Source organism: Cupressus sempervirens, chromosome 9, assembly GCF_028749045.1.
Source record: "Cupressus sempervirens isolate cs-2001-9-10 chromosome 9, ASM2874904v1, whole genome shotgun sequence".
Taxonomy (NCBI): domain Eukaryota; kingdom Viridiplantae; phylum Streptophyta; class Pinopsida; order Cupressales; family Cupressaceae; genus Cupressus; species Cupressus sempervirens.
This window is the reverse complement of record NC_143126.1, coordinates 157,057,875-157,078,220: the sequence shown is the minus strand read 5'-3', so window position 1 is coordinate 157,078,220 and position 20,346 is coordinate 157,057,875. Positions and strand designations below refer to the sequence as shown.

The window sequence follows — 20,346 nt, the reverse complement described above, 5'->3', positions numbered from 1 at the left end:
ACATTATAGTTTTTTGAACTTAGAGAAAAGCAATAGAAACATGTGAAGATGATATATAATACTAAATATTTAGGTTACCCTAACAAAAAAACATTATTTTGAACTCTTAACAACATGTTCAAATACAAAGACTAAAATCAAAAGCTTATCACACTAGTGGATATCAAAGAAGAATTTGTTTGAAAGATCAACTGCTAGATCTTCTCTTTTATGATCATATAATATGCAATTCAAGTGATATATTTCCATATTTATGGCACAAAGAGCTCATATAAAGATGATTATAGAATGAGATGGATTATCAAAATCAATTTTCTAGTGGGCAGACTATTCAATTTATGCATTAATAAAGGAATTAATCTCCCCAATAGTGCAAAGAAAGAAATAATAACCCTAACAACCTACAATCTAATTAGATTAATTTGGCACAAATTGAGCTATAGTTTATCAAATTTTAAATTCTAATTACTTATACTTACTAGCTTCTTTACTAATAGTTGCAATCTTTGCCACAAGAAGCAGAGCATAGATTCCCTCAACTCTTTGTGCAGGCTTTGAAGCACCACTTCTAACAATTTGAAGTGGAGGCTCCACCAAGGGTTGCATCTATGCAATCAATCATGTAATCTAATATCTTCAAACTCATATCCATAATAGATGTGATAAATCTCTAAAAATTGATCTATATAATATTTATTTCATTGTAATGTAAAACTTAACCCAAAGAGTTTGACCAGCTAAATGTACCCATATCAGAATGATGCAGTAGGTAGGGTGAATTTTATTCAAAACACAATAAGAGTTACAAACTTAAGCGGTTTAGGCACTCTAGCCCATCAACCATGTCAATATTTCAAGGATCTGGTTTGTTAAGACTATCTTCAAGGCTCCCTAAATGAAGGATTTGGCTTCATAAACTTTAAGAAATTTGAACTCAAGGATTCTAATGCTCTAACACAATTTCAATACCCCAATACAACACTCTCAAATTGTTCCAATAGTCCAATTCTCTTCCCTTTAGGCCTATTGCACACTTGAAATGGGGATGACTTTAGCTTTTCCCAAGATATGTGACAATGTAATGATGCTCACCAATGCCCTATTTAGTGTATTACAGCATATCATGGATTTCTGTATGTTTTTTTAGATTAGCACAACTACCCTTGACTGGTACCCTATTTTTATGCATAAAAATGGCTACTTTTTCAAAGGAAGTATCATCAAATGACATCCAATCAACCCCAACTCTTGGACAATGACTTATTACCTCTTCAATTTCTCAATCCCAAAAGGAATTGCTCTCCAATACCCTTCAACATCAAAAACCCCAAACTAGCACTCCCAAACCCTTGAACTAGGGCTTCCTCAATTCCCCAATTACACACACTTACAATCCCAATTAACAATGGATTCACCTTCACATGAACATTTTTCAATATCTCTAGTCATCAAATAGACCCCTTGTTTGGGTAGAATGTCTACTGCTATACCCGATCATGCATTTTTAATGCACTGTCATGTTGTTGTTTAACTGAGATCACTCCTATCTTGTTTAATCTTGCATGTGCCTAGTTAGTAACTTATAATACATGTCAATTCTGGTCATTCCATGAATATCAAGCCCCCATACTCATTGAGTGATTTCCATTATTCTTAAATTCTACTGCAGCAAGTAAATAGTTAAAAGAAGTCATTGCTTCTGCAATTGGTGTGGTAGCAAGATTAACACAATATGGAAAATATCAATTAGAAATGTGGATGGTTAATAACTCCTATCAATGCATTAATTAAGAAAACCAAATTGATCACAAGCAAGTGTGGGAACCATCCCAACAAGTTATAAATGATCCAAGATGACATTAGACAACATCAAGATCACTATTACATGCCTAGGATGGTCTTTGACCATGTTTAATCATTTAGGTCCTATGACCTTCCAAGAAAATGAATGGTTCTATTGGCCTTATTACACCAACCCAATGAAAAAAATGGCCACTATTGGACCTTATTACATATATAGACATCCTAAGACATCCTTATCATCCTTAGGTGCTCTGCACCACATGCTAATTCCCTAAAATTGTCTCTAGTCTTCTATGTTGGTATGTAAACAATGGACACATTGTTGGAAATATTCAAGATATGATAATTTACTAAGAGGGGAGAGGTGAATCAATAAATTTAAAAGAATTCACCATAAATCCATCTATGCTACTGCATACATTAGTACTAAAAGATAAAACATTCATCACACAAGAGAACACAATGTTTTGGTAACCCAAAAACCTTCCAAATAGAAAGTAAAACTAGGGTGGGGATGATACCCACAAAAATTCACTACCGCAACACAAATTTGGCTTGTTAAGGCTTACATTGACCACTTCTAGTGATCTACCCTATTAGGAGCAAAAAGGACTGCTAGGTCCACCTTGTTAGAGGATTTACAAACATAGAATGAAGTATGCACTCAGTTAAGAGATTTATACAAAAGACTATTAAGTCTACCTTGTTAAAGGATTTAGAAACTAATTCACCTATTAGGATGAAGTAGTGGATCTACATACAATTGATTGCTAATAAGATCCTTTATGCACTGATCACCTTATGTGATAGATATGACTTTTCTGCTTCTGTATTGACCTTGTTGCATTCCTTAAACTGTTGTTGATAATCCTTCGCATGCACTTCTCAAATATACTTTATATTACTTCAATAACACTTCAATACAATGATATCTTACAATAAATTTTACATATATACCTTTCCAATTTACAAAACTACAAGGTCAGCCAAAACACAAGTGAACAACACATTACAAAGTCGGCCCAATAGTAAATAACTCGAGTTCACTGAACTGACTCAGTGACCTTCTGATACTCGGTGTCCACTGCATTACACGGCATCATCATGCACTCAATAGAAGTGAAAGCTCAGTCCATACTAATCACTCAATGTAGTTCTAAACTTAGTGACCATTGGTGACTCGGTAGATGTAGTGTCACTTGGTAGATACTGCACGCTGATTTGACCTTGCTTCACTCAGTAAACACTACTTCTTTCAATGCTCGGTTTACACTGAATCTTCATGACACAAACTTACTGCTCAGAAGATGTTGTGAGGCTCAATAGGAACTTTTGATCTTCATATTGCCTGTATTCACTCGGTAGCCACTATTCTGCTCGATGTGGACTACTAAATACTTCGAAGCTTGGTTAACACTGGAATGCTCAGTGAGTGTAGGAAACTAAGTGATGAGCTCAGTAGCAATACTGATATGGATAAGTGTTGTCACTAATGAAAATACTAACTTAATGCCAACACACATGACATCCCAACAAGTTACAAATGATCCAAGAAGAGCTTAGACAATGTCAAGATCACCATTACATGCCTAGGATGGTCTTTGACAATGTTTGATCATCTAGTCTTGTGACCTTACAACCAAACAAATGTATTCACCTTATTACATCAACCCAATGAACAAAATGGTCACTATTGGACCTTATTACATTTATGGGCATCCTAAGACATCTTTTATCATTCTTAGGTGCCCGGAACCACATGCTAATCCACTAAAACTATTTCTAGTCTTCTATGCTAGTATGCAGACAATGGACATGTGACCTTCATAAGAAGGCTTTCACTAGACCTCTAGAGTAGATAGCAAAAGTATGCAAGTAGAACTTAATGATAATGCTACATGTCCTAAAAGAGTAGCTAGAACTTTTTTTTTTTTATGCCTTAAGGTTATGTTCTTGGGCTTCATTATGTTTTACATATGCTTGGGTTAACTATGAATCTACTTTTAGTTTCAACTACAACCTATTAGATCTCCTCCCTAACCTTCCTCTAATAATGCTAATGTCTGGACACAAGGAAAAGAGGAACGGGAGAAGTAAAGAAGAAAAAGTCCATTACTCACTTGCCAACCCATACCTCAGCTTAGAATAGATGGAGGAGGAGCTATGGCACTTGTGTACCTTGAAACAGCATAAAATGCACCATTAGACTACTAATTCAATGCACAACTATCAATACACTTTGCAGCATATGGATAATTAACAAAGTAGTCAGCAACTACAAAAACAATTAAATATGAAGATTGGAATTTGAAATTTGACAAGCTAACCTCAATAAGTGAGATAGAAGCAATAGCCATCATTGCAAATGCTTGTCCTACATCAAATATGGGTGCTTCCCATTGGAATGGATAGGGAAACCTTATCCTACAGAATAATAAGAATGAGTGAAAATTGTTTTCAAAAATGTTATTTAACATGAGAAATTTGTAAGTAATCTATACCATGGGACATGTGTAACCAATCCAAAACAGTTTGCCTTCCAATGAAGTTGGGTTTTTTTAGGGCTATGCTTGTATGCTCCACCTACTGTGAGAAAATAAGCATAAAGCCAAATAGTTGCGATAGCAATCATGATAGCAAAGCACTCAAAAATAGGTTTCTTTCCAGGCTTGATATGTCGAGCATACTAAAATGACAAAAAGGGGATTCAATCAGTTACTGTGCCTACTATACCTCAAGAAAATACCATACTTTTTTCTAACTGCAAAACATTATCTATAGACCCAAGTACAAGGTTAAAACACCATGTATAATCTCAATACTAGAAGCATAAAATCAAACCTATAAATCTTTAGATTTCAACCTAAAGACCCAATCTCCTAAAGAGGTAAGAATTTTTTCAGGAACCCAACCAAAATAAATGCTCATTTTGTAAATTTTAAAATCATATAGTTAATCTTTTGAATTAGTAGCTCCTAGTTTAGATTGTGTATGAGTTTTTAAACTAGAAGCTACTAGTTCAAAATTAGAAAATGATAAACTGGCATATTTAATAGTCTCATTCAAAATTCTGATGGTTTTACCTGTGAAAAAAAGACCAATGCAATAAGTTGTGGAAGTTCTATCTCTGTGCATTTAGCCACCTGCATATAACATTATAAAATGAACAGGAGACTTAATCTGACTTCAACATATGGAAGTGTTAATATAAATAAAATCATGCAATTCAACATGGTTGCTCAATATTGTCTTCTTGTTTGTAAGATTCAAACAGAATTAAAGAAATGGAGGATCATGAAGATCTCAAGTAAAACTTAATTTACTGTCCATATATTTCCAAGTCTAGCCAATAGAAAAAGTAAACATTTATCAACTTTCTATTTAAATGAGAAGTTACACAAGGTTCCCTAGAATGTAATCATTCCATCTCTAAACTTTGAGAGAAATAAGAACATTCTGATAATCAGACATCAGAAACTTATGGTGTAAATATAGAAAAGAAAATTAGCACCTTAAATGAGTACTAAGCCGATCGAGTTAAGGAGGGGCTTAATTCAAAATAAAACTTACAATTTATCATTTCCTCAACTGCTTTCTAGGCTTGAAGTGCTATTAAACATATACTCTAGATGACTCTTAAGGGCATAGATATTCCTCTAGAGTTTTGAGAATGCCAGTGAAACATTTTATGGAAAATTAAATGATAAAATTATCTATAACTATGGATCACTAAGGAAAAGAAATGTCATTTGTTTAAACAAGCAAGATTGCCCTGTATCATAACTTGTTTGTATTTACATTCAAAAATTGAGAAGTGTTTAAAGGAAGAGAGTTGTAAAATAACATAAATGTTTATGGATGTAAACCAATGATGATCACATTTAAGGGATTCTTACAAAAATAACTTTCTTAAAGAACTTCAAAATTACAAGTTCATTTGTATATTAAATTGGAACTTTGGTGTCAAGAATAGATCAAAAGGATCTGTAAAGTTTACAACTTTCTAGGAGTATGTGTTGTACATTTTGCACATTGAAAATAAAAAATTAGCACCAAAAAATGAGCAAACAAATGCTCGTTAAGTTACCAAGTTCCATCTCTAATGTACAAGAATGTGAAGGAACTTCATGCACTAATACTATTAGGCTTTCCCAATGAACAGAAGGATCAACTGTAGTATATGTGTGAGGTTAATTAACACTAAATTATGTGTAAGATACCTACTAAAGAGACATAAAACATGTTATATTTTTTTTAAAAATTACTATATGATTATTCAAAGCTACATGATGTAATACAAGTTTACCAATTCTTACACTTAAAATAGCTAAGCACTTGGGAAAGTCCTTTATCAAAATGACAGTGAACAAAATAGGTAGGAGATTTTAATCGCCCTTCAGATTTTAATCATTATGCTATTGCATTGTATGTGCTTATCACCCCCATTAGTATGATTAGCTACAAAAATTTGGTATGGGGAAAGTGAATCATGTTGATAACCTGCAAATTTTTTCATTGTTGTTTTGGTATTTTTCATAGCACATACTCAGGATCAAGAACCTAATTCAGTAACACCTATATTGTAGCCAGATAAAATCCCTATTCACTTGAGTTGGAATTACCAATGTCAAGCTCATTTAAAATGAAACTGGTCATAAGACCAAAATATCAATTTTGTGACAAAGGAACATAGTAAACTTAAAGGTGATAGGGCCACAATGATGTCTACGAACATATTTCCAGCTAGAATATAACTCTACCAATAAGTTAAGTATTTATCTTCCTATCAAAACCATACCAAAGATTATGTTTCTTTGACGAGTGAAGATTTAAGAGTAGAGTTGTATCTCGCACAACAAATAATTGAAATTTTTGAAAAAGAAACAGAGGCACAGTATTACTCTCAGACAAAGGAGCCCCAAGTGAGACTTTTGCCTTCCAATTGTCTCTCATTGCAACTACAGAACTTTCAATGTCCTGAGTCTGACTGTTATAGGTTGCACTAGCTAATACACTTACCTACATGCAGCCATAAAAACCAATTAACAAAGAGTTGAGTATCCCAAGCTCTACTCAAGAGTAGAGCATCTCCATTAATATACACAATATGAAAAATGGTCTAAACAAACTAGAAGTGGTGAAAAACCAAAATAGAGCATGACAATTGGAAATGGGGCATGAAATTTGGAAATGGGGCTAGAACTTAAGGTCATGCTACCATCTTATACTAAGTCATCCTTAAAAGTGAGCTTAGATTTTCCAAGACATATTGCTCTATAACAACATATAGTCAACATGTACGCTTATGGACTTAGCTCAAATAAAATTACCCCATTTCCAATGATGAATGGTATCACAAATGGTCCTTTAGTTAGATGTCATAAAGGGGTAAAGGAGCTATCTTAAACTAAACAAAAATGTAAACCCTCTTTCAGGTCATTTCTGGAAAAAATATTACCATGAGGAACCCTTGCCTTTCCATTACTTATACAATCTTGAAAATTTCCTAAAGAAATATGAAGCATAGAATTAACTACTTAACTGTTAACATAGATTGTCATTGTATGCTATCAAAGGCCTATGAGTTCAAGAACCAATTCATTCAAAACTTGTCTTTGATATCCATACAAAATCATCCAACCAGCATTAATAAAATTTCAAATCAATCATCACCTACACAAAATTTTAGTTTTCTTGCAATAATGCATTCTTTTTGGAACATTCAATAAGCATGCAAAAGCAATAGCTTAATCTAACCATTATTATTTGAAGTAATCATATAAGCTTTGAGGAATTTAAATAAAAATAGTTAGGAATCAACAACGAGTGAGGGCATATGAGTTAAAGCCATAAATATATTAAAAAAGAACACACAATATTAGAGAAAATTTTATTAAGACTATGTATAGAATTATTTCTCACAAAGATTCATTAGTAAATAAGGTAAAAAATAGAGTTAAAAAAACTTACCTTAGTAAATGTTGTTGTTTTCTATACCACACAAGTAACAAGTTGTCTTTGACTACTTGAATATTCATCTGATAACTTAATATATTACTCCCCAAGTCGCTTAAGTTTTGCATTTGTGAATTTAACTCCATCCTTCCATGTCTCTAAGACTATATACTGTGTATTCAACTTCTTCTATACTTTTGGTTCCTCTTCCTTTGTAATCCTAAATACATGTCCAAATTGTGTGCCTTTGTCAAATTTTAAAGCCTTGTCAACAAGAAGATCCAGATCATTTGTTGCTTTATGATGTACTTTTTGAATTTTTTCTTCCACTTCATCTAGTTCACTCTTAAGTGTCATCAAACTAGGATTGTAACTAGCTAAGATCATGTACTCTCCATTTTCAAGTTGATCAAGATCAATAGCAGCCTCCACACGTGCTACGAACTTTGTCAAATGCTCTTCATCTATCCAAATTTCAAAGGCATCCAAATATCTTTCCCTGATCAATAAAGAAAAGTCCCCTTGATATCGTTAGAGTGAAATTTTGATTTCAAGAAGTTGTATGCTTGTCTATCACATGGACAATAACTATAGTGAACAAAAACAATCCAAAAGTATTTTAAGTGCTTGAAAACCATAGTTCTCATCTTGTAAAATATGTGATATCTACTAACTACAAGCTTAGCATGATAGCTAAGAACAATCATAGATGATGAAATACACCATTTAATTAGTAAGTGCAATTGCAAAACACACAAATAAATTTAGATACAAAGCAATGATCAACTAGCATTCAAAAGAAAAATGTCATTGTTGTGAAAGAAAAACATAAGTTCAGTGCAAAAGTATCCATGTGATCATAGAAGAGAAAAAACACAAACCATGTTTATTGCAAATACATAGTATAAAAAATCAAATACATTAAAACTTAAAGGTCCTTACCTAATAGAGCTTTACAATATCTTGTAGATTGGCCCTACCCTTCTCCAGTTTCTACACAAGTCGGTCAATATCTACAATTCTTTTTAGATTAAGTCTTAAATCTCAGCGTAATGTTGCATCCTCAATAAATGCCTGCACCATATCCAGTCTACACTTGATCTCTTCTACATCTAAGAGAGGTTGCTTGAGCCACCTATTCAATAGTCTCTTCCCCATGCTAGCAGTACATGTCATGTTCATCAATCCAAATAAACTAAAGTTCTCATTCACATCTATTTTACTTTCAAGAACATTCAATGCTTGTAAAGCTGTAACATCCAGCCGCATAAATCTGCCTATGTGATAATGTTGAATGGTAAACTTTCTATAATTGTTGTCATCTACAAGCAAATCTATGTAAGAGAGAAAGGCCCCCAAAGCTCCAGTAGCAGACTCTGAACTTGCAACTATGTCCTTCAATGACTCAACTAAACCTTTTACAAGGTGACAAAGATTGTGGTCAACATCCCTAGACTTGAAATCGGATTTCTTCTTTTCAATTAAGAGAACATTACAACTTGCCAATACATCATGCAAGCATTTATTATTAGTGGACTTTCCACTACCTAGAGGTAACAAGCATTCCCTACAACCAAGAGCTATCATAGTAGATTCCAGGTTTGAGTATTAGTTGTCATCAAGAAACTTGGAGATGCCTAAAGTTACTTTATCAGGTCAACAAAGGTCATACCCAAAAGGTAATCATTCTCATGAATAACATATTGAAGATAAATTATCATTGGTGTATCTTGCATGTCATTGGTAGCAAAGAGAATGTCCTCAAAATTGCCAAGCTTGCCAGGGGTTCTAGTTTTTTCCAACCTCCAATTTGATCCACTTCCCTCAAAAAGCCCCATAGTATGATCAGTCCTCTCTAACAACAAGTTTCTGATAATCATTTCAGACATATTCTTGCTAATGCTCACACTTGAGAGAGCATCATGTTCATTACCCAACTAACAAAGAGTGGTTGTGGATGCATGAATATATGAAGACAAAGGATATGCAAAATATACACATTGATGCATGAAGACATGAAGAATACACAGAACATACACATGAATGCATGAAGACACAGATCATACATGAAGTATACACATTAATGCATGAAGACATGAACCATACACAAAATTTGCACATTAATGCATGAAGACACAAAGCATACACCAAGTATACACATAATACATTACATTGTTAGATTTCTTCTTATTGACTTAGAATGATTCCTTGTTTTCATCCAATACCCTAAACGATGGCAAGATAGTTCTTTGATCCCATTGTTAGGTCCCTTATTGAGACCTCTACCAATTTACACTACTATTCCCAACTAGGGTGTAGATCCTGCACAAAAATGGACATATAAAACATTCCTTACTAGGAGAATGCTAGTTCCTAATGATCAATGTTCATCATTATACATTTCAATTACATTAACAAATAATTGTTGATTCACAATACATATTCAAGCATTCAATTCCCCACTGCACTCTTCATTACTAACCTTAAGAAAGATGGGAAATTACTTTTTAGAGGGCCTTGGAAACCCTCTAGAAGTAGGCTCCCTTAAAGGATTTGTCACACATATAAGAATTACCTATTTTTGGGCTACGTCCTCAAAGATTCATGATATGCATCCATACCGCTGGCTTAAAAGCTTCCTCCAACATGGTATTACTCCAACCCTGGCAAGCCAACCTATCCTCTTAATTGTATTAGTGAGTGAACAAGGATTAGACTAAGTATATATTAATAACTCATAAAGTAAATACACTTGGGGATAGCAGCTTGTAATGTTCCTTATTAGGAGAGTTCCAATTAATAATGATTAATTATGCAACACTATGTCTTACACTAGATTAAGAAACAAACACTTATTTATAATACATACCTATGCCTTTAATCTTGTATGACCCTTCGTAATCCCCAATCTTACGAAATGTGGAACATTACTTGTCCATGGGAATATTGGAACCATTTGAGAGTAGGAGTGATTTAAATTTTAAATAAATGTTTTTGATTAGATAAACAGGTTTTACAGGGATCCTGCAACCCAAGATTTAATACAAATCAAGCTGAAAATAAGTGTTAGAAGCCCAGCCACAAAAGAAACAAGTCTAAAGGTTGAAAGAGCATAAGGCCTAGCCAAATAAACAAAGGCTGAAGAAAAGGCCAAACCAAAAAGACAAAAAAAAATAGTCAAAAGCCAAAACAAAAAGCCAGCCAAAAAGGAAAATAATAGGAACTACTCCTCGATCTTTCTTTCTAGCTCCTACATAAACTATGCAGCCTCTTGTGTCATCTTGTTCTCCTCGGCCTCCTGCTGGTGAGTCCTGAGATCTTCCTGGTCTAGAGTAGAAAGGGTGATACCAGTGGTATTATCTTCATCAGATCTGGCTTTACCCTTGTCTTTTCCTTCCACATCCCCCTGCATGCCTCTATCTTTAAGCCACTCAGTTAAAGATAAAATGTTGTTATTGATCGAGTTGAGCAGTGAGATCGTCTGGTTCAATAGATTGTGATTATAATTTTCCAAATTATGGATCCTCCTTTTTTCCAGGCTATGCCTATCATCATAATCTGTCCCTTTCTCTAGGCCCTTAAGATTCCTGGCTCCTTCTATTTGAACCACCTTCTCCTTAACCTCCTCTAGCTCATGAAAAAGCCACTTGGTTGACCTAAATTTATCAACCATGCTATTGTGGGCATTGTTCAAGAGGTTCATCCTAAATTCCCTGGCATTATCAGAGATAGCCACTATCGCAGGGTTAATGAGCTCTTCAAGATGCGGTTCCTCCTGATTGTCCACCAGGATCTAGGGGTTCATCACTTCCCTGAAAATACCCATTTTCGAGGTCCTCACATTAAAATTTCTCCATGCTTTCCTCTTATCTTTGGCCAGCACCTCCCCACACTCAGCACCAAAACTATCCTGAGTCTGCTCCTTCAGATGGGCCTAGGGATGGACAGGGGAGAGTGGGATCGAGGAAGAGTCTAGGTCCTACTGCAACCTCTCATCCTCTGTGCCCACCCTCTTGTGTTTCTTCCCACCTTGGGAATCCATTTTTTCCTCTTACCTTTCCTTTTCCTCATCTTCAGACTCCATCGCCTCCTTTTCATCACAGGTGTCCTATTCCTCCTTCTCAGTCTTCTTTTGACCATGATCTTTAGGGATAATTCTTCTAGGGATGATGGGGGAGGGAGACATCTTAACATTTGGCAAAGCTTTTTTACCCGCGAAGGTAAGCCCTCCTTCGTCAGAACTAATGCTCTAAATATCATCAAAGTCAGAGGAATAGCTAGAGCTATCAATTTCCTCATTCCCAGCCTGCAACCGGATGTTACTAATCGTATGAGCCTTGAAGTGCTCATAGATGAGTAATAATAGCCCCTCATGTAGAGCAGGGTTAGCAGTGGGTTTCTTTTTGAAGCTTGACATCGCCTTGCTCATAGAATTCAACAAATAGAAAGGGAAAGAAACTTTGCTATCATGACAAAAATGATTCAAAAGAATAAAATGGTGGGTGCGAACACGATCAAACCTAGGGTCAAGAGTAATGTACTCAATGAAAACACGCAGAACATACCTCCAAATCTTCATTATAGACTCTGGATCATAAAATGTATCACTTTTTTTTAGGGCATTCAACTCCTTAGGATTATCGGCAAAGTCCTTCACAACACTGGCCGAAAGCTTTTTATCCCTAAAGAACTTAAAGCCCACCATTGGAATCTCAATCACAGCCAAGATAACCTCCTCTGTTATCAGAAAAGCTATCTCGTTCACCTTGACTCTATCATCCTTCCATGAATTGACCATGCTGTCAGTCACATTTTGGTTGTAGCCATGCAGCTTCATGATATACCTTGAAATCCCACCCTGAACCAGCTTCTCCCAAACTTTCTCCCTGCTTCTCCATTTCTCCATTTTTCCCACTGGTTCTTTTCTGCACCTTTCTCCCACCATTTCAGTACTTTGTTCTCCCACAATTCTCATAAGCACAGCTCTCTGAAACCTCATCACCTAATAGGGTTCTCTGTGTTTTTAAGGGTGGTTAAAGAAATAGTTCTTGTCTTTGCTCAGATTACAAATGCAACAAAAGACCCATGAAGCGTGCCGAATAAAATGTAATAATTCCCACTTCTTGCATTTACCAATCTAGCCTTTATGAGTTGTACCCTTTCCCCATAAGCCTTTCCTATTCATAATAGCAGTTTGATCTCCTCCATACTCCCTTGGATCTTATCCAGCTCGATCAGACTCTTAACATTGATCGAAAAACTCTTTCCTGGTTGCCAGGTCATTTTTTGGTTGGATTGGACACCATTATTTGCAAACTAATCTACCACCGGGTTTGCTTCCCGAAAAATATGAGTGACATGGACTCTTTCAAATTTAGCAAGAGTCTCACATGTCTCATTAATAAGATTTGCAATCGACCAAGAATAATGAGATTTTCCATTTAAACTTTTAATAATATTATTCAAGTCCCCTTCAAGCCATAAATTGGTAACTCCAACTTCAAAAGCCAGTTTCACCACATGACAGGCTGCACTTGCTTCCACGAAGTGATTAGTATGGAATCCAAGCGAGAGAGAGAAGGCTACAACTCCATCCCCAAATTCATTCCTAATAATCCCTCCACATCCTGAGGAGCCAAGATTTCCCTTTGAGGCCCTGTCAAAATTGGCTTTATGCCATCCTTCTAGGGGGAAAAGCCACTTGGCTTCCTATCTTTTTAACAATCTTTCTTTTTCCTTCTCCATTTTCCTACCACCCATTTCGATATCTCCCCCTTCCTTACTAGGTAGTTTTCCTTTATATTTTTGTTAATCTTTTTCTCGAGGACAATGGCAGGTTCCTCTCTGTCTCTGAAGATTCTATTTTTTCTCTCCTTCCATATGCTCCAGCAGAAGTGGGGTAAGATCCAAGTACCTAAATCCTACATAACAGGGAAATAGAACAAGGATTTCCATTGGCAAAAAAAATCCAGGAGATTATCTGGCATGCACCAACTAATCCCTAAGTCTTGGGTCGGGAAGTCCTAGACCTCCGTAGAGAAGGTAAATTTTAAATAAATGTTGATGAACTGTAATTCTATTCTATTAAATGATGAGGAGCAATTTAAATAAATAATGAAGAAGTGCGATCTAAATTTAAGGAATCAGTTTTGATTTGGTGAATGAAGTGAGATGATTTAATTAATATGAATTATTTCAATTTATCTATTTTATGAGTCATACACTTTGGACTCTATAGCCATATAAAAGGGAACCTACCCACTTCATTTCAAATCATAAACTCAGTCAGCTCAAGAAAATTAAATAAGAAGCAAAGTAAATCTATTTACATCGGTAATTAACCATTTTTTAACAAGCCAAATTTGTGCACAATATTGATCAATGTTCATGATCGGGTCTATAAAAATTGAAACTAAGACTGCTCAATTATACAAGTCTATATTTTGGTGTGGAGAAATCAACTCTAAAGGATGCAACCTACAGGTGTGTGTTGAATTTGTAATATCTAAAAGTAATCATGCCTTGTGAAAACTCAAAACATCTCTAGATTTGAATTTCAAGCTAAGAGATCTCATTGAAATTATGCAATGTATCAGATTTGTAAAGTAGTCACAAAGTATGTGTGGTCGAATTTCTTAAAGAGTCATTAAGCAAAGAAGCAAATGGACAAATCAGAATTATTCGTATCTTGAATTTTGATTTCTTAAATAATAACTCTTATCGATTTAAAGAAATATAAAAAGAAAAAACCTAATGTAGGGTGTTATATGGAAGGTTAAAGAATGGCAGGAGCTAATCGAGGAGAAGGCTTAAAGAAAAAGGAAAAGGCACCTAAAGATGGGATAAACTCAAGACAATGTAGTATTGTGTAGCTCAAACATGATTTATGAGACATGCTCCTCGAGACAAACTTTACATCCAAATGGAAGAAAATCAATGACGCCAAACTTGCTCCCTATAACATGAATTTGATAAGAGATAGAACATTTCAACACAATTCATCGACACCGTGGGAAAAGAAAATCTTGAAGAGTGGTATAGTTCAGGCAGCTGCATTTCCACCAATCAGACAATGGCACAAGCTAATGGCTGAATGTACTAGAAGATATGATATTGAAACAAGTACCTACCCCTAAAGGAATTTGTGTGGTTGCAATCATACTTGATAACATAAGGTATCCATTCAATATCTCATAGCACAAAGATGGCTTAATCAGAACACAAGATTTTTTCATGAAAGAGTTTGAAAAAAAAAAAAAGAGGATGACTATATCACTCTTGTTAACAATGAATGGTTATAATCTAGGAAGCACGATACCAAGTTGTTGAATTTTACCAAGGAAGATTTTAAAGATGATATTAGGACCTCATAATCACATTTAATAAAGCAATTGGAAGCTTACAAGCGACACTATTCAAAGCATGGATGAGTTATTTAATCAAGAGTATCATTAATACAAGTGAAAGATTTGATTAGGCAAAAATGATCAATAACAACTTAAATATACAATTAAGAACTATGATGAAATCAATGACATTTTACATGAGCTCGTGTATGATCTACATGATTGTGTGAGTACACAAGTACAAAGGATTGGAATGTTTGGGTGTAATTGGAATTGGACCAAAACAATACATGATATATGATTATTATCCACAAATGTAACCTCAGGACAGGAATGGGTTTAAGATTGCAAAAAAGGCCTTTGCTATGCACATAGTGAGATTATTACAAGGCACTCCTGATGAGAATATCAAGTTGAGTGGAGAAATTTTTGAAGAAGTATGGATCATGGTATGCTAAGTTTCCAAAATTCACCTACATTTGCGTATTAGAAAGTACAACATGCCAAATCAAACTCCCAAGGTTTTTGCCAAATAGTTGTTTCTCAAAGAAGTTGCAAGGTAGTTAGTTATAAATCATAGGAGTTAGAAGCATATAAATAAGCTAGGAATTGCATTTCCACATAGTTTTGACACCAAAGCTTGTCCATTGCTTCTAGTAGTAAGTAACGGAGAGAGAATTCAGGCATTGTTCTTTGGAGATATAAGAAACCATATCTCATTTTGATCAATACAAGAGCCTATGGAGTAAGATACAAGCACTTGGTGCATATTGAGGATCACTAATTAAGTGCATTTGATGATCATGAAATTAAGAGATCATTTTCCAAGATCTCAATATAATTGATTTGCACAAACATCATATACTCTTCATTGTTGAAGGGAGAAGATATTGTACAAATTTATAAGGGCATATAAATGATATATTTAGATTATTTCTACATTGATTATGACACATGGAATTAAAATCTCACTGGGATGTTGTAACCTTCAAATGGAAAATCGCGTGTTGAATCAACTTGTGTAAGTATTAGATTTAGCTTCCTCCAGTGATTTCTTTGCAAGAAGATGTAGATTCAAGGCACCAAAAGTAAAGAATCCTTACACTTGGGAAGCTCAGCTTCAAATTCCATGGCACACTTCACTTGTTGAGCAAATCCAGCCTAGGTATTGACTCTAGGATGCTTGGAATGTTGCTTTGATCACAAGTTCACAAGCAACAAAGTGTTGAAGAGTACACAAATTCCAAGGAAATGAACACAATTATATAGAGATGTGCAAATTCTTTGTAATGTCCCCTTTAGGAATGTACTTGATCTTGATTAGTGTCCTAGTACATAATTGCAATTCAATTTAGAGAGAATTGTAATCAATTAATATCGAACATTAAAATCAAGGATGTAGATCATATACAAATAATTCCTATTGAAAAATATTATATCCTAAATGCACTGAATCCAATTCTTCACATATTTCCAACATCTAACCATATTAAGAATTTAATGGGAATGACCTATAGGATGCCCAGAGACTATTCCTCATAATTAAGCCCAAAAGCATAGATCAACCAACCAAGTCAATTGACCCCTTGGCCCATAAGCTAATTAACTAGATGCTGGTTGTTTAATTAAAGGAAGCCTAAATACTAGTTCTTCACAACTAAACCCAAGTTGTGAGCACCGACTGACCAACCAAGTCATTTTGCGTCATGGGACACGAACTGAGTAGGTTGGGCCAGACTACTCAATTGGAGAAAACTGTCACTACTGCACCTCCCTACCACATTTCCTCACTAATCAAGATATTATTGCTTGTAGGAAACTAATTTTTCTTGAAATATTGGCAATTTAATTTAATAGATAAATTGAGAATTCATAAGAGATTTCCTCAGGAGAGGAAAAAGAGCCACATTGCTTAGGTGTCTCATCTTAAGTAACCCCTGCCCCTTCATCAGATTGTGGTTCCTTAGAATTGCTACTATTTATGATTCATTTACAAACAATGATCAGTAATCCTGTGAAAAGGTAGGTGTGTGTGTGTGTGTGTGTGTGTGTGTGTGTGTGTGTGTGCGCGCGCGCGCGTGCGTGCACTATTATAGTCATTATTATAGTCTGAGATGATATTTCATAATCCTATGTAGATGAGACTACATATTTAGGATTGTAGCCACAATAATCACAAAACTTGTTATCTTATCAACCTAGCCATTATAACCTTTGAAAAACTATGCTAGTTTTACTTCATAAAATAGCTCATGGGTTTTGATTCAACATCCTTAGGAGGAATCAAATGATCAAGTGCACACTGCTCAGAATAAAGCGTGTGAAAATATTGTTCAAGAAGAGGCCAATGTTAATAATAAGACTACATAATATTTTATATAAAAATGATTAGGGATTTAGCACACATTGGTCTAGTATAGACACATACAAAAGGATTGGAATTTTTCTTTAAAAAGAATCATCTAATAACTACTTCAAAAGTACAAAAAAATTAATTATAGAAAAAGGAAAGAGACCTTAGCTTCACAAAGCTTGGTCAATGCCTCAATGTGAAGACTTTGAAGATCTTCTAAAGCAGAAAGTTCTAACCCCTCCAGCTCCTCACTCTGCAATAAAGTTAAGTGCATGTCATACTTGATAACAGGAAAGAACTAAATATTTTTATGTATACTTGATTTTATGTATTACTAAAATGATTTAACTGATTTGATTGGTTGAAAGAAAGCATGAAATTACTATAAATTCTCAAGTCACTTCACAATCAGCTATTGAGTTGAAAGAATTGCACCTTTTCATTTAATCCAATCATGCATATGAGTACAAAATGTATACACACACATTGTCATCTACATGTTCTATCAAAAAGAGCTTAAAATATATGACCCACATGATATTCTCATATTTCTAACTGCATTACCTTTAGCTGAGTAATAAGTGATGTCATTTCCACACCTCGCTTCTTTTCAGCTTCAAGAGAAGCCTTTAAATATTCTAATGCATCTGTGTCCTTCTGCTCTCCCACTTTAATATCATCCTCTTGAATTTTTAAGCCATCTGCATTACCAACACTTTTTCTACCATTTTCAACAACATCAACAATTCTAGTCTCAACATTTTTTACTACCTCTTTCTTCAATTTTGCAACAAGAACCCACATGCTAGCTAAGTCATTCTCCAAATCTCTCTTTCTCCTCTTTGCTTCATCAATTTTCTTCTAATATTCTATTTCAACAATATCTTTTTCAGCTAAAGCATCCTCAAGAGAAGCTTCCCTCTCTTTTCTTGCATGTAACTCTCTCTTCATATCCTCTAGATCAAGACTCCATTAATCTACATCATCATGGCCCCCATGGCCAACCTCAAATGTCCTATTTCCATAAGGTGCTCTCCTAATCCTAGCATCAAAATTCTTACACTAACCATTGCTAAGACCCTATTTTACTGAGCCCCTAACAGATAGCATTTCTTGGGCTGCTGCTAGTTCTTTTGACAATTTTGAATTTTGGAAAGAAAGCTTTGTAACTTCCTCTGCCAAATTCTTGAGCTCAACTACTATAGCTGAGGCCAGCTCTTTTACGTATGATGATTCTTTAGCCAACTTCTGACTCTAAATTTGTAGGCCACCATTTTCTTCATTTAACCTTACATTTTCTTGCATCAATTTGTTAATCTCTACTACCTGTACTGTAGAAAAGAAAAAGATTAGTTGTTTATGCAGGGTTAGCCAGAATCCAAATTAACAATTACTTTAAATTTGCTAGAAAATAATAATAGCTGATGCTTGTATCCTAAAAAAATATGAAGATTCAAGAAAATATACCCAATATAAAACAAAAGAACATTGGAAAATGAATTATATTATAATTGAAGAATCCAAACTATTGAAATATAGTCCATCTACATAAACTTGCATGGAGCACAAGTGGAAGTATTTGTAATAGAAATGTTTCAAGCTTATGTATTGCATTGTGACTGCATATAGTGTCTTTTAGTTGACTTTTCAAAATAGAATTTGGAATGAGGAAATCAAGTGTGGTATAGTTTTAAAGAAAGTCATAGCGCTACTTGCATATCCTCATTAAATCAAACCTCAACTATCCTAAAAATAATATAACAAATCAACATAAAGTAAATGCAAGTAAAACTTGTTAGATTTGTGCATTTGGCTAAAGGTTCTATCATTATTTATTAGAAAAGGAACATATATTTATGCAGTATGGTGTTAATGCTTGAGACCAATTGAATAGGAACAAAAACAAAGCTGCATATGAGCCATGATCTCATTGGATGGAATCCAAAAAAATCAAATGATAAAGATAAGTAACAATTCAATCTAGAAAAAGTTGGTCCTTCCATTCTACAATACAAACAATGCACTTTTAGTACCTGTTATACCTGTCAGAATTAAAAGACACTTCTACATCTTAGAGGGAAAGGCTTGGGCAACATCATCATGCAAGCCTTTTACAATAGGTACAAACTTGAAGAACATGCATTGAATAAGGCCTTTGGAATGGCTCAAATATATTTATATCTTACATAAATGATGGAAGAATCAAGAACTTAAGATATCTGGTATACCTGTCAGAATTAAAATACACCTTTGCATCAGAATGGCAAAGGCTAGGCAACATTATCATATGAACTTTTATCAATAGGTCTAAACTTGAAGAGCATGTAAAGTAGGAGGCTTTTGAAATGGTTCTTAATCTAGATGTGATCTTAATGATGTTAGTGTAACAGACAAGAACCAAGCATGCATACTCAAAAATTGTGCATAGATAACCTTTTAAGTAGGTTTCAACCATGAATAAATAGAAGTTTGGCTTAAAATTGTTGTCTTAATGCATTTTTATAGGTTATCTAGTCCTTAAATCCTTCTATGAGAGAATAGTCTGTATGCATTGGTATATGGTTGCAATGTCTTTAAGGGGCTCTCCAATTAAGTGATTTGAAATCATGCTACATTCTTATAGCAATTATCTTTTGCCCAAAAGATGAATCCTTATGTGACATGTGATAAAGCCTCAAACCTACATTGCATGAGGGATATGCTTCAAAAGATAATCAAGTAGCATCTAAAATGCCAGTTTTCCCATTTAGGTGTGACAAGTAGATATAGGTCTTTTGGCAAAGGTGGACTACTTATTGCAGCATATGTTCCTAACATCCTATCAAGTCAGTTACAACTTATGAGCACTCTAATTAAATTGCCATACATGTCATTCATTATTGATTAGAT

General features: G+C 34.6%; 2 pseudogenes; both read right to left on the bottom strand.

The window, feature by feature from the left end:
• Positions 1–4,865: 4,865 nt before the first annotated feature.
• Positions 4,866–9,767, bottom strand: LOC149537984 (DNA mismatch repair protein MSH2-like; annotated as a pseudogene).
• Positions 9,768–11,516: 1,749 nt separating this feature from the next.
• The window catches only part of LOC149537983 (uncharacterized), a 73,193-nt pseudogene continuing 64,363 nt past the window's right edge, over positions 11,517–20,346 (bottom strand).